At 36.3% G+C, this 12,061-nt stretch overlaps 1 protein-coding gene and 1 pseudogene across 1 annotated transcript in view; one reads left to right on the top strand and one right to left on the bottom strand.

The window, feature by feature from the left end:
* The window catches only part of LOC139463731 (obg-like ATPase 1), a 327,895-nt gene that overhangs the window by 69,645 nt on the left and 246,189 nt on the right, over positions 1-12,061 (top strand). The gene's annotated exons all lie outside the window — the stretch shown is intronic.
* Positions 6,510-7,538, bottom strand: LOC139463341 (uncharacterized; annotated as a pseudogene).

The following is a 12,061-nucleotide window of genomic DNA, read 5'->3' as shown; positions in this document are numbered from 1 at the left end:
TATTTCTTCTGCCATATCTTTATACACATCCTCGGTTTGTATTTCCATCAACAAAGAATCTGTGTCGGTATATAACACCACCACCTATCGCCGTATTGCTTCTTAAGTTCATTGTAAAAAAAGTCATACATTAAGTGTTTTGACAAGTCAAGAATACTCATACCAACGTACACCGGTCTGTTGAATTTTATATTACTCTTCTGCATATGTAGTGTGGCTAAATCGTTATCAAATATCTTGCTTCTGTTAAAAGCCGGACTGGCTATAAGTTTCCTGAGTCTTTCTTCCTCATTAGATCTGACCAATTTAACATCAACACGCTTCCTTAGATTCTCCATAGTTTTACCAAATACGGAGTTATTCATGAGCTTATATAGATTCTTTTCGAAATCGCTGGTAGCCATCTTTCTTAAATCTGTGTTCAGTCTTATATAGGGCTCCATCCAAGGGCTTTGATCAAACTTTAGAACTCTGTGTATTTTCTTTTGTTTCATACCTAACGATAGATATAACTGGAGATTTCTATAGTGAACTGTATATTTTGTTTTATCCATCAAATTTGGTACGAGTTTTTCTACGTTTGCCAACCTTGTATTACCCATCAATGAGTGTTGATATTCCGACATCCAATCTTTATTAACCATTAATCTTTCGGGAGCTAGTGGATATCTGTTATTGTCTTTGTGCAACGAATTTGGATATTCCAGGTCAACTTCAAGTATGTACCCTTTATTCACATCAACCTTGTGGATAAAATTCACATCGATATTATGAATATCGCCCCACTCAAAACCACCCATGGGTAAAGGTTGACTCATAGCCCATCCGTACAAATTGTTGGCGTCAAGATATAATATGTGTGTGTCGGGTTCACTCGGATCATATCCTTCCACTAATTTATTATTAGCCTTAGAATACCTTTTCGCTACCATTGATATACCACCTCTTAATCCTTTCTCAATAAACAAGTGCAAATCGTAATCAGTGAGTAGTTTTAGTTCTACACCGGTCTTCTTCAACAATGCATCCCACGATAGTCCGGGACTGGAATAGTACCATGCCGGATCCAAGCCGTATTGTTTTAAACATGTCTTTCTAAATATCTCGAATATATCGGCGAGTAACAGTACATCGGTTTTTAAGTACAGATCATGATAATCACCTAAATTCTTACAACCTTATTTATCCCACATTGACAGAGCATGTTCATAATCGGCATCATATATTTTAGATTGTGTTAAGTTACTATAGAATGATTCAAGGGGTGGTAATTTAGTCTCATTGAATCTAGACCAATCATCCATATATTCATAAGGATATACACCTTTTCTCAACAACAAATGACGAGTTAACCGATTAGTATATTGATTTGTTATAGCAAAGCCATCGGGATTGTTCCATTTGCTAAATTGTCCAGGGAAGATAACAGAAACTGTATGGAGTCTATGAATCTAAGCCCATTACTTTGCTTTATTCTGGCTTTCCCATCCTTGTCCGTATAATGTATAGTTTTAGTCAACGAGAATGATATGTATTTTTCCATATTATTAGGAATGCGCATTAAGCCGCCGCCGGTCTTTTAGATAGCTTGCATGATGAGATGTGAATCATATCCTCTAAGGTTGTGAAACACAACGGGTATGGGTATTCTTTGAGAATTATTACTCGTTATGCGCTGCTCCCCAATGGCCAACATTCCTCAGTTATGCCCCTTTACTACTTCGTCAATAGATGGCGCCAAATGCTACGGTCCTGCGCGTACTTCCGGTATATTACGCGGTTCATATAGATATTTGCACGACCAACAACTATAACGAAGTATTTACGATGCCTTCGACGTGCTGCTGTGTCCCGGGATGCTGCAATCGAGGTGGTTTGTCGTTTCCGAGAGAACCCATGTTGCAGAAACGATGGTTGATTGCTGTTCGGAGGAGCGACGAATCAAACCAAGGCAAGATGTGGAAACCGTCACCTCACAGTGTTGTGTGTCATTCTCACTTCAGACCGTCTGATTTCATTGCTGTAACTAGTTATGGTAAGATATTTGGGTAACTTGTTATGTTTCTATTCGTTGGCAGATTTAATTAACGTGCATGCCAATTATATTTGTTATATTTTCTTGCATTGAAACTACGAAGAGGGTTTTACGTGACTCAGAAATGTGTATCCAGTATGCAGAAATGTGAAGAATGGACGCAGACAAAATAGAATGTTCCGTCCCGCGGGACACACGTATTTCCACAGATAGTTTGATTTTGTCATTGAGTTAAATTGAGTAAAGATTCTTAAAACTTCGAAGTGTGGGATTTTTTTCACAATAATTTTAGTTCAGAGTAGGCGAGTAAATTGGAGTATTGGCTAATTCTAATGAAATCACGGTTATGTGTGTTTGCATGTGAACCTATGAGTATATTTCATTGGTTTTTTTAAACCCAGATAGAAATAATGTGTCATTTTTGCCTAACTATAGAAGCCATTTTTTTGCCAGTCAGTGCTCATGGTGATGTATAGGTTTGACCCTCATATATTTCATGCAAGGGCCTTTGAAATCAATTACTGGGGGTCTAGTGCATACCCAGTTAATTGAGGTAAAACCCTGTTTACCACCATTATATTCCTGTTTATGAAGTTATTGATGTTTGACCATAACCCATCTTAGTTTTCTTCTTTAATTTGTTGAATTGATGTTTACCAGGAATGTCAACACATATTTGACGTTTTTGCCTTTAATGCATCATGTTACATTTTCCTGCAGGTGCTTGTTTTCCACAGAGATGAGGCACAGATGATTCAAGAATACAGGTTCATGTTTGTTCACTTTTGATATGTATTTGTCAGAACAGTGTCATGTGTACGTGTTAAACTTGAAGACACTTCTCTGTATCAGGCATTATATGTATGTAATGTTGAGACTATATCAGCTAAATTGTCAGCTAATTTATATCATAATTTTCCTTAATTTAAAAGTTTGTTTACTTTTCTAATGTATTGATGTGTATCACTATTTTGTTCATAATGTGACAAAACATAGCGTGCCCATAGAATTTTTTTTCTTTCCCTGCAAATTAACTTAAATCTAATCATAAAAAGTTATCTCACAACTGGTAGTCAAAAGATTGCACAATATCTGTTTGGAAAATAATAATCTACTGCTGTTTTTCCCAGGGTGTACACCTCTGAGGAAACAGAGAAAACCAGATGCTGTACCATCAATCTTCCCCTGGACTGAATCAGCCAACACAATTGAGGCCGATGGAGGCTTAAGGAAATCCCGCATTGAAAGGCGTGAGAACAAAAAGAGGACATTTAAAGCAATGGATACAGATTGTGATATTGAATGTGATATCAGTGAGGTAGCTGGGGAGGAAATAATTGACAATGTTGAGTTTGATGACATGAATACCGACCTAAACATTTGTTCTGCAGATAGTGCAGAGGTTGAATATGAAAGTACATCAGCTCAGACAGACAAATTTCCAATGCTTTCAATACAAAGTATTATGTTTAATGCTGCAGCAATTTTGTTTTATACAGGACTGTCAAACTATACAGACTTCACCTTTGTACTTGCAAGTTTGGGTCCGTGTGCATATCACCTAAATTATTTGTACAGCAAAGTTGACAGTATAACTATCAGTGTGGAAAATCAATTGCTTTTAACACTTATGAAACTGCGCCGACATAAGACTAACTTTGAACTTGGTCTTCATTTTGGAATTTCAGAGAAAACTGTATTAAATGTATGGATCACCTGGGTAAATTTTATGTGTAGACAGTGGAGTGAGCTTGATAACTGGCCAGAACGAGACTTAGTGCACTATTTTTGTCCTTCTGATTTCAAATCCAAATTTCCATCCACACGAATTATCATTGATGGTACTGAATGCCCTATCCAGAAACCAAAACGCCCCATAGCTCAGCAGTCTACCTACTCAACGTATAAAAATCGAAATACTATCAAAATACTTGTTGGATCCACACCAGGTGGTCTTGTGTCATATGTGTCTCCTGCGTATGGTGGCTCCACAAGTGATCGTCAAATAGTAGAGCGTAGTGGTTTGACAGTGATGTGCGACCCAGGAGATAGTATTATGGCCGATAAGGGTTTCAACGTACAAGATATTTTTGCACCAAAAGATGTTACCATTAATATGCCAACATTCTGCTCAAAGAAAAACCGTATGTCTGGCAAGACTGTTATGCGTGATAGGAAAATATCAAGCAAAAGAGTTCACATTGAACGTATTATTGGTCTGGCAAAAACATTCAAAATACTTACTGAACCTCTTAACAGTTCAGAAACCAAATTTTGCTTCATGCTTTGTTCTTTCAAGAAGTGCATTGTTCCCTCTACTTGCTAATCATATTGGTTAGAAAATCATTAAAAATATCTTTCATTCCAGTCGGACGTTAGTCAGACGTAGGGTATGGAGATTTGTTTCTAATTTCTTTGAAAAGGGCCTGTTATTTGCGTTTGCTACATGATTAAAATTAATTGTTGCTAAATATTCATGAGGATAAAGTTAAATGTAACATGTTATAGATTATGTATCATGTTGAGACTAGAATGGGAAACTGTGGTCAAAAAGCAAGTTTGAAGCAAACTTACCATTTATGCAGCCACAAACAATCAGAGCTTATGATAATATAATGCTAAACTTCCTGTTCAGTGTGGTGTTAAACCCATCTCACTTACTGAATTTGTTTTAAATTTATGACATCAGTAACATGAATTTAAGAATGTTGACAGTATTGTGCGTATTGTTACATTTTGCGTACTGTTACATTATCCCCTGCCACAAAGTGGGAGAGACACATTACTTGTCCGAGCATAATTCGGAAACTGTTTCATATGTGATTATGAAACTTTGCACATGTATCAAACACAAGTCGAACTGGTGCCTTTTCCTGTTTTCCATGGCAGCAATTTGGATTAAACCAAAATACTGGTTGCTTCTATTTCACAAACTTAAAATCTGTATAAGTTGAAGTGTATATTTCTGGATCATATATCCATCCTTCAATGGATACATGTTTACTGAGAAACAAATTGTAATTAATTGTCCTAAGTTGTGTTTAAATCTGTTACTTTGTGCATTGTGGCTGTAATGAGGACAAAATTCTAATGCATCCCATGGCTGTGTATTCTTGTTTCATATGATACCGGCAGCAGCTAGACCGGTCCAGATATCTGGCACATCTTAGTGTTGTTGCTTCAGCTCTCTCAGATGTTATAAAAGGCAATCATGACAAGCAAGAAGTCAATGACAATGTTTTTTTATCATTCCCTCAAACAGTTCAGCTGCAGATAATAATCACATGACAGTTGTAATTCTTCAGATACAGAGCTGAAGGAGTATGCTTCAAGCAGTGATGATATTTATGAGTATGGACACTGAATTGTGATTATGTATTGCACTGTAGCTTCATCTATATTTAAATATTGTGATTATCCAACTATTAACTACTGGAGTAATTAACAGATGGTTGCCATCGTCACAAAGTGAGTTAAAAGTTAATGTCACATCAATACTATTTCAGCCATATAGCGACGAGACCAAGTTGATGTACACAATTTACTCATGAATGCAAAGGTATATTTAAAAACAATTTTAAATACACATTTGGACATAACAATATCATTTATACAGTTTTAAAACATGGGTTATAGGCCACCAGAAACCAAAGCTAGGCCACCTCGCCGGGGATCATGGGGACTTACAGCACCTCTGCTTCCTGCACGATACACCAGCAGGATTTACATCATTAACTAAGCCACTGGTGGTTGTGCTCAATACTAGCCAGTCAGCAATGAGCTGGCTTAAAACACTGGTTGAGGATAGTTACATTGATTATGATAGGATTATGTGTCACACGGTGGGGGTGACTTCAACCTCCTGGACAGAGCCTTCATTAATGTCAGTTGATTATAGCATCACATCAAATTTGAAAACAGGCAATTAATGATTCACATACATATTTAGATTAATTTTTTTTACAGACCATTTATTCTTTCAAGTAGTTGATAATGAGGTGCCTGGTCATATAGTACTGTAACAGTACTAACTGTGACATCAGAGATTGTATTTATTTAGACTAGTGAATGCATCCATGTATGTGACCAGTGTGTATGTTGTGATATTTAGATTATCCAACTATTAACTACTGGAGTGATTAAAAGATGGTTGCCATTGTCACATAGTACTGTAACAGTAAGTACTAAATGTCTTAATAGACATCTGAGATTGTCATGGTTGTATTTATTTACACAAGTGAATGCATCAGAGTTCAACCTGGTTTTGTCTGATGCAACTCTTTTCATGTCAACATGCATCTGTTGAAATTTCATCCTTAAATGGAACCCTGCAAGTTTTTTCATAACTTTTTGTTTGTGAATGTCCATATATGCAGTATATAATATGTTCAGCATAAAACATTGAGACTACAATTCTGTCGTTCTTGTTTATAGGGCTCATGACCATTGACACATGAGTATCAGCATCTGAAATTTACCAGGAATACCTGTCATAATCTCTGAAATAGAATTTGTCAAGAAGTGCCTTTTTGAAAAAGGTGTCATAAAATGCCACAAGTTTTTCAACCATAGATTCAATGAAATGATCATCTCGGGATACAGTAAAATATTTCAAATCCTTCATCGTGTATACAATAAAAATGCACTGTTTTCTACCAGTACAGTAGAGCTGCCCTTGCACTTGAAAGAAATATGGCTTGCTTTTGTCAAGGGTAAGTTTTCCCTCAGATACCTTCAAATAGGGAACAGTTATCTCTGAGATTAGGCGGTCTTTAGATGCAAATGGACATTTCACTTCAATGGTAGTATCATCACCGAGAAGTGAATCTGGTGAAGCTGCGAGAAATGGATGAACATCTGACACAAACATGCCACATGGTGAGGTTTTGAAACCACTTGACCTTTCAAAAGCTTTTATTGCCACCTTTTCATATTTTCTGCCATGTCTAAGTGGTGGACTTTGAATGTCCTCGAATGGCTTAGTCATTGATCTAGCAAGTTTATGAAAATCAGTTTTGTCTGTTGCCAAACAAATTTATCCAAAATTGGAAGAAGAAATTCTCTTTGTGTGTTCAGTTTTCCATTCCTCGCTCTTAGACTGTTTACGGGTTATTATTTCAAGGTTGGTTTTATCCATATCTGATATTTCTGATATATTCTGGGATTTCAGGTATTGGTCAGCTAAAGATAACTTAAGATAATCATGATCATGATTAACAGCAAATGAATTTGCTGGAGGAAACATTTGAGAAACTGGAAATGTATTGACACTAGGGTGGTTTAACCAAACATTGCGAAAAAAGTCAGGGTAATTTGGCACTTTGCGATACTGAACTGGTCGTGGGTCAAATATAACATTCAGTTCACTGTTGCATAAATCAAGGTCAGTCGCCTTTATGGGACTGCCTTTATAGGGTTTACTTTTATGAAAGGTTTGCAATCTTTGAGTACATGTTTCTTCAGTTAAAACATCGCCAGTTGTTGAAAACTTGTGCATAGCATATAACACTGCACAAATATGTTTGCAATGTCCTGATGGACCCTGGCCTGCAGCACACTCACACTGCCCCTCCACAACAGAACCATCGTCATCAATTGCAATATCGACTTTGTAAGTCACATGCTTCTTCATTTCAGCACGGCACTCAGATTCAGGAAACACATGTTACCTGGTTTTGAATACCGAAAAAAATTCAAAAACCTACTAGTGTACAGATTTTTTTAACTTGAACCAAGTTTCTTCTGAAAAGGCTGTAAGTAATAATTTATAGCTTCATATGCTAAAAAACGAAGATGACTGTCACCATTTACATCCCTATAAGTTTCGACTGGGGGCAGTGTCATTTCGAACTCGGCTTCAAGTTTTGTTTCTTTCCCAAAATTGCAGTTTCGGTCATAGCTCTCGAGTCTGAAAAACATTTGAAATAAACAACTGTAAAAGAAAGAACCTGATTGAAAAAAATGACTGTAAAATATATGGACTATTAAATTATTTTTGGAGTACACAAATGTCAGTGTCCATTTTGTCAAAAAGTACAATTATTTTAAGAACAGATCCCTGTAACTCCAAAGTCAACAAATCAGTATTTCTGTCAGTAAGAAAGCTTAAGCCATCTCTGCATTATCAGTACTAAAACAGTAATAATATCTTTACTTGCACTTCAGTAATTGTATATAATTTTTTGTTAGAAAACAAACAACATATAATAATATGGATATTAATGTTAACACAAGAATAAGACATTGTGTCACAGAATATAAATACATGCAGTGAATAAGGATTCTTGATGTGTTTGCCTTCGACCGGAATCGAACCAATGTCTAAAGATTACTCTGTTAGACTACCATTCAAAAGCTTCATTACATCTAATTTTAATATTAGAAATAAAAACGCTGTTATGCACATCAAAGTATGGACCCATCATACTTGTGAAGAAATAATAAATGTGTGAACCTTTCACACTTGTGGATGAAATAATAAATGTGTGAAACCTTTCACACTTGTGAAGAAATAATAAATGTGTGAAACCTTTCACACTTGAGGATGAAATAATAAATGTGTGAAACCTTTCACACTTGTGGATGAAATAATAAATGTGTGAATCTTTCACACTTGTGGATGAAATGATAAATGTGTGAAACCTTTCACACTTGTGGATGAAATAATAAATGTGTGAACCTTTCACACTTGAGGATGAAATAAATGTTCTAGGTGAAAAGATACAGGGAGATCACATCACAGTACATAAGGTCACCTTTTTATGTCAAATTGTGTGGAAACTTCTTGACTAAATATTTCAGAGCAGGTTCAAAAGGAAATTTCTAGTTGTGAATTTGAAATGCTAATTACATAATATTTGCAGTATTTGACTGACACTTGGGTGTCATAAAACAAGTAGTAAGAAACTTAATTTAGCAAGTGTAAAAAAGTACTGTGTATCATGCATGAAAACTTGATGCACCAGTGCACCAATGTATCGTTTCAGTCCTAATAAATGTGTGAACCTTTCAAACTTCTGGCTTAAATAATAAATGTGTGTACCTTTCACACTGAGGAAATAATAAATGTGTGAACCCATCACACTTGCTAAAATGAATAAAAATATATGAAAATCTAAACACACTCACTGTAAAGGACGATGAACGTGATAGCCCTCAGTCTTTCTTCAGCCATCGGATGGTGCAGAGCTTAAGCAATTTTTAATGTTTTACAAATATTTCAGTACCTACCTCACGCTTTGTTACATCATGTTTTGGCCACAGATGAATCACAATTCCAAATATGTGTATAGAAACGAAGAAAGGGACGGGGCCATTATGATTATTTAAGATACATATTTGGGGACTTGTCATTTATTCTGGGGGGGGGTGGGGGGGTGGATGTTAAGTAAAATGTGATGCAGTCCTTAGACCGCTTCCAAGATAGTATCTGCTTAAATTCACTATGTATATTTATATGTATCGAAGAACGATGTATTATTGAATAATTGCCCAAATAATTATAGAATCTATCAAACCGGAAGTTATCCCAACCTCATGTAAAAGGGTGTTATATTTTGTACACTGCCAGTGAGTCATTAATTCGAAGAATAAATTATTGTGACTGACACTTACCTTCCGTACAAGATCCGTGGTTACCGCTCTTTCCCTTGTCAGTGCATCGCAAAGCGTCCTTAAACGGGGGCATTTTGTTTACGTGAACGAAAACTGAAGCACTTATGTTGTCGGCATTATCGCCTCGATGCTTACGTTATTTGTTTAGCGATCTCAGTTGTCTAAACTAAACATTTGTTCTACCAATGACGATGATACCAATATTGCACTGTGTAATGTGACAAAATGGGGAATAATTACTGTTACAATCTTATAAAATAAATGCTCAGTAAGAAATGCCGAGGATTAGCAATATTAGAAACTTACCGTTCTATCAGATCAATTTTTCGTCCTGACACTCGAGCACCTCATGCTTTGAGCTCAGTCTTCAGTTCGGGCAACTTCCAGCCTTATGTAATTCATGATAGAAATAGGCCTTCAAGTACTACCGGCTGTTTACAGAAAAGCAAGTGGGTCAATGTCGACTGAAGTTCATATATTCCCGTGGATACAACGATGAATGTGGGACCGTAACTACCGCAGCGCCGCCAAGCGGGCAAGGGGGCGCAACTCCAGGAATGTTTTCCATAATTGCCCGTGACATGGCAATGATCTCTTACGGAATCCCCATTCAGGGGTTTATTACAAACATGACAACTCGTTGACTTCTTATAGGCCCTCCAATCATCCCTCGTCATACACATGGGTTTCTTATGCGATAAATTTTCCCTGATAATTCTCTCTTCATTTTGTAGATATTCTAGGAACTTTCCCGCTGCATCGGGACCTCTGTAAATCACGGGCGGGTTTGTTTTCCCATCATACCTTACAACTATATATCCAAACACACAAGGAATATGTTCTTGAGTTTTGTACGTAAAACTACATTCAGTATTGTGTTCTATATTTTCTATAGGTTTGATAAGTGCTTCGAAGTCGGCGTAAATTTTGTACGGTGCTGGCATTTGATTACAATAATGTTCAAATTTTAGTATATTTTTCCCCTCTTTAGGCATATCGATCCTGATAGCCGTCTGTCCAACACCTCTGCAGTCTTCTTTATGCGCTGCTAATAGAACTTGTCTGCTGTACCCATGCAGGCATCTTTCTCAGAAATATTTCTTTCTAGCATGTTTTGTTTGATTGTATAATAGCCTGCTTAAACTCTTTATCCACGTATAATGATATTTACCATTTTTTTCGATCAGAAATGAATTGATTCGGGGAATATGTTCTGGGACGGAGCTTATCCTGTGTACAACAATTCCTTTAGAAGAATGTCTGAAAACATTTATAGCTAAATTATTTTGCTTTTCCGCCTTATCAATTTGTGATATTGGTGTAGGTTCGTCTATACCATCAAGGTTTAGTCCATCGTTTTGGGGATAGCTAGAAGGTCTATTTGCAATTTTAGAATCTACTGGGAACAATGCAGTTCTTATCAGCATTCTGAAACCGTCATCGCCTTTATTTTTTACATTAATTATAGCTTTTTTCTTTTTATAATACGAGGGTAAATCTATATAAGATCCACATTTGAAAGACATATAATTTGCTATATCTAAATATAAACTATCGATTTTTATCCACACCCCAACCCAAACCTCTATTAGTCCAGCGTTCTAAAGTTTCCTGTATCCTCTGAATCGATGTATCTAATGATGTGTTTATAGTATCGGATTCGGTTATAACTTCTTGATTGCTCAGGAAATAAGGTTCGGTATATTCAGTGCTATCGTCTGCGTTACTTTTACTCAATGCCATTTTAACCGTCAGCTGGTATTTTATACTATTTAAATCATCTAACTCCTTGTTAATTTTGCTCGATACGATGGGCTAAACATCATTAACATCCATGTTGGAATTAATATCCATGTTCCAACCTCTTAGATATTTACCAACGCCAGCTGTGGGTACAAATTTTAACTCATTATTATCAACATCGCCAACTGATTTATTATTATCTAGTGAAGCGATCAATTCAGCTTTTCTCATTCGAGAATAACCTCTCAGCCCACTTTTTTTTGCTTGAGCTTTGAGTTCTCTAACAGTCTGGGGTTTGTTGTATTCCAAAACGAGTAAATCAATCAATTCAGCTTTTCTCATTCGAGAATATCCATGTAGACCATGTTGTTTTTGCCAAAGCCTTCAACTCTCTGACAAAAATCATTGCGATTTAATGGTATATACAAATTGAGTCAAATCTCTAAATGGTTGTTTTTCATATATCTAAACACCTATTCTCCCCAACCTATTCCTCTCGTTGATGTAATCTCTCTTCCTAGGGTAAATAATCTGGTTCCTGACCCTATCAGCACCGTGTTTTTTACATAAACAATAACGACCTTTGACCCCTATGCCACATACTGAACAAACATAATTTATATTTCCCTGTCTGATGTAATAAGAATGGATACCACAGTAAACACCCAC

The sequence above is a fragment of the Haliotis cracherodii genome, unplaced genomic scaffold, assembly GCF_022045235.1.
Source record: "Haliotis cracherodii isolate W230 unplaced genomic scaffold, xgHalCrac1.p SCAF_16, whole genome shotgun sequence".
Lineage (NCBI taxonomy): Eukaryota > Metazoa > Mollusca > Gastropoda > Lepetellida > Haliotidae > Haliotis > Haliotis cracherodii.
This window is presented reverse-complemented; position numbering and strand designations above follow the sequence as displayed.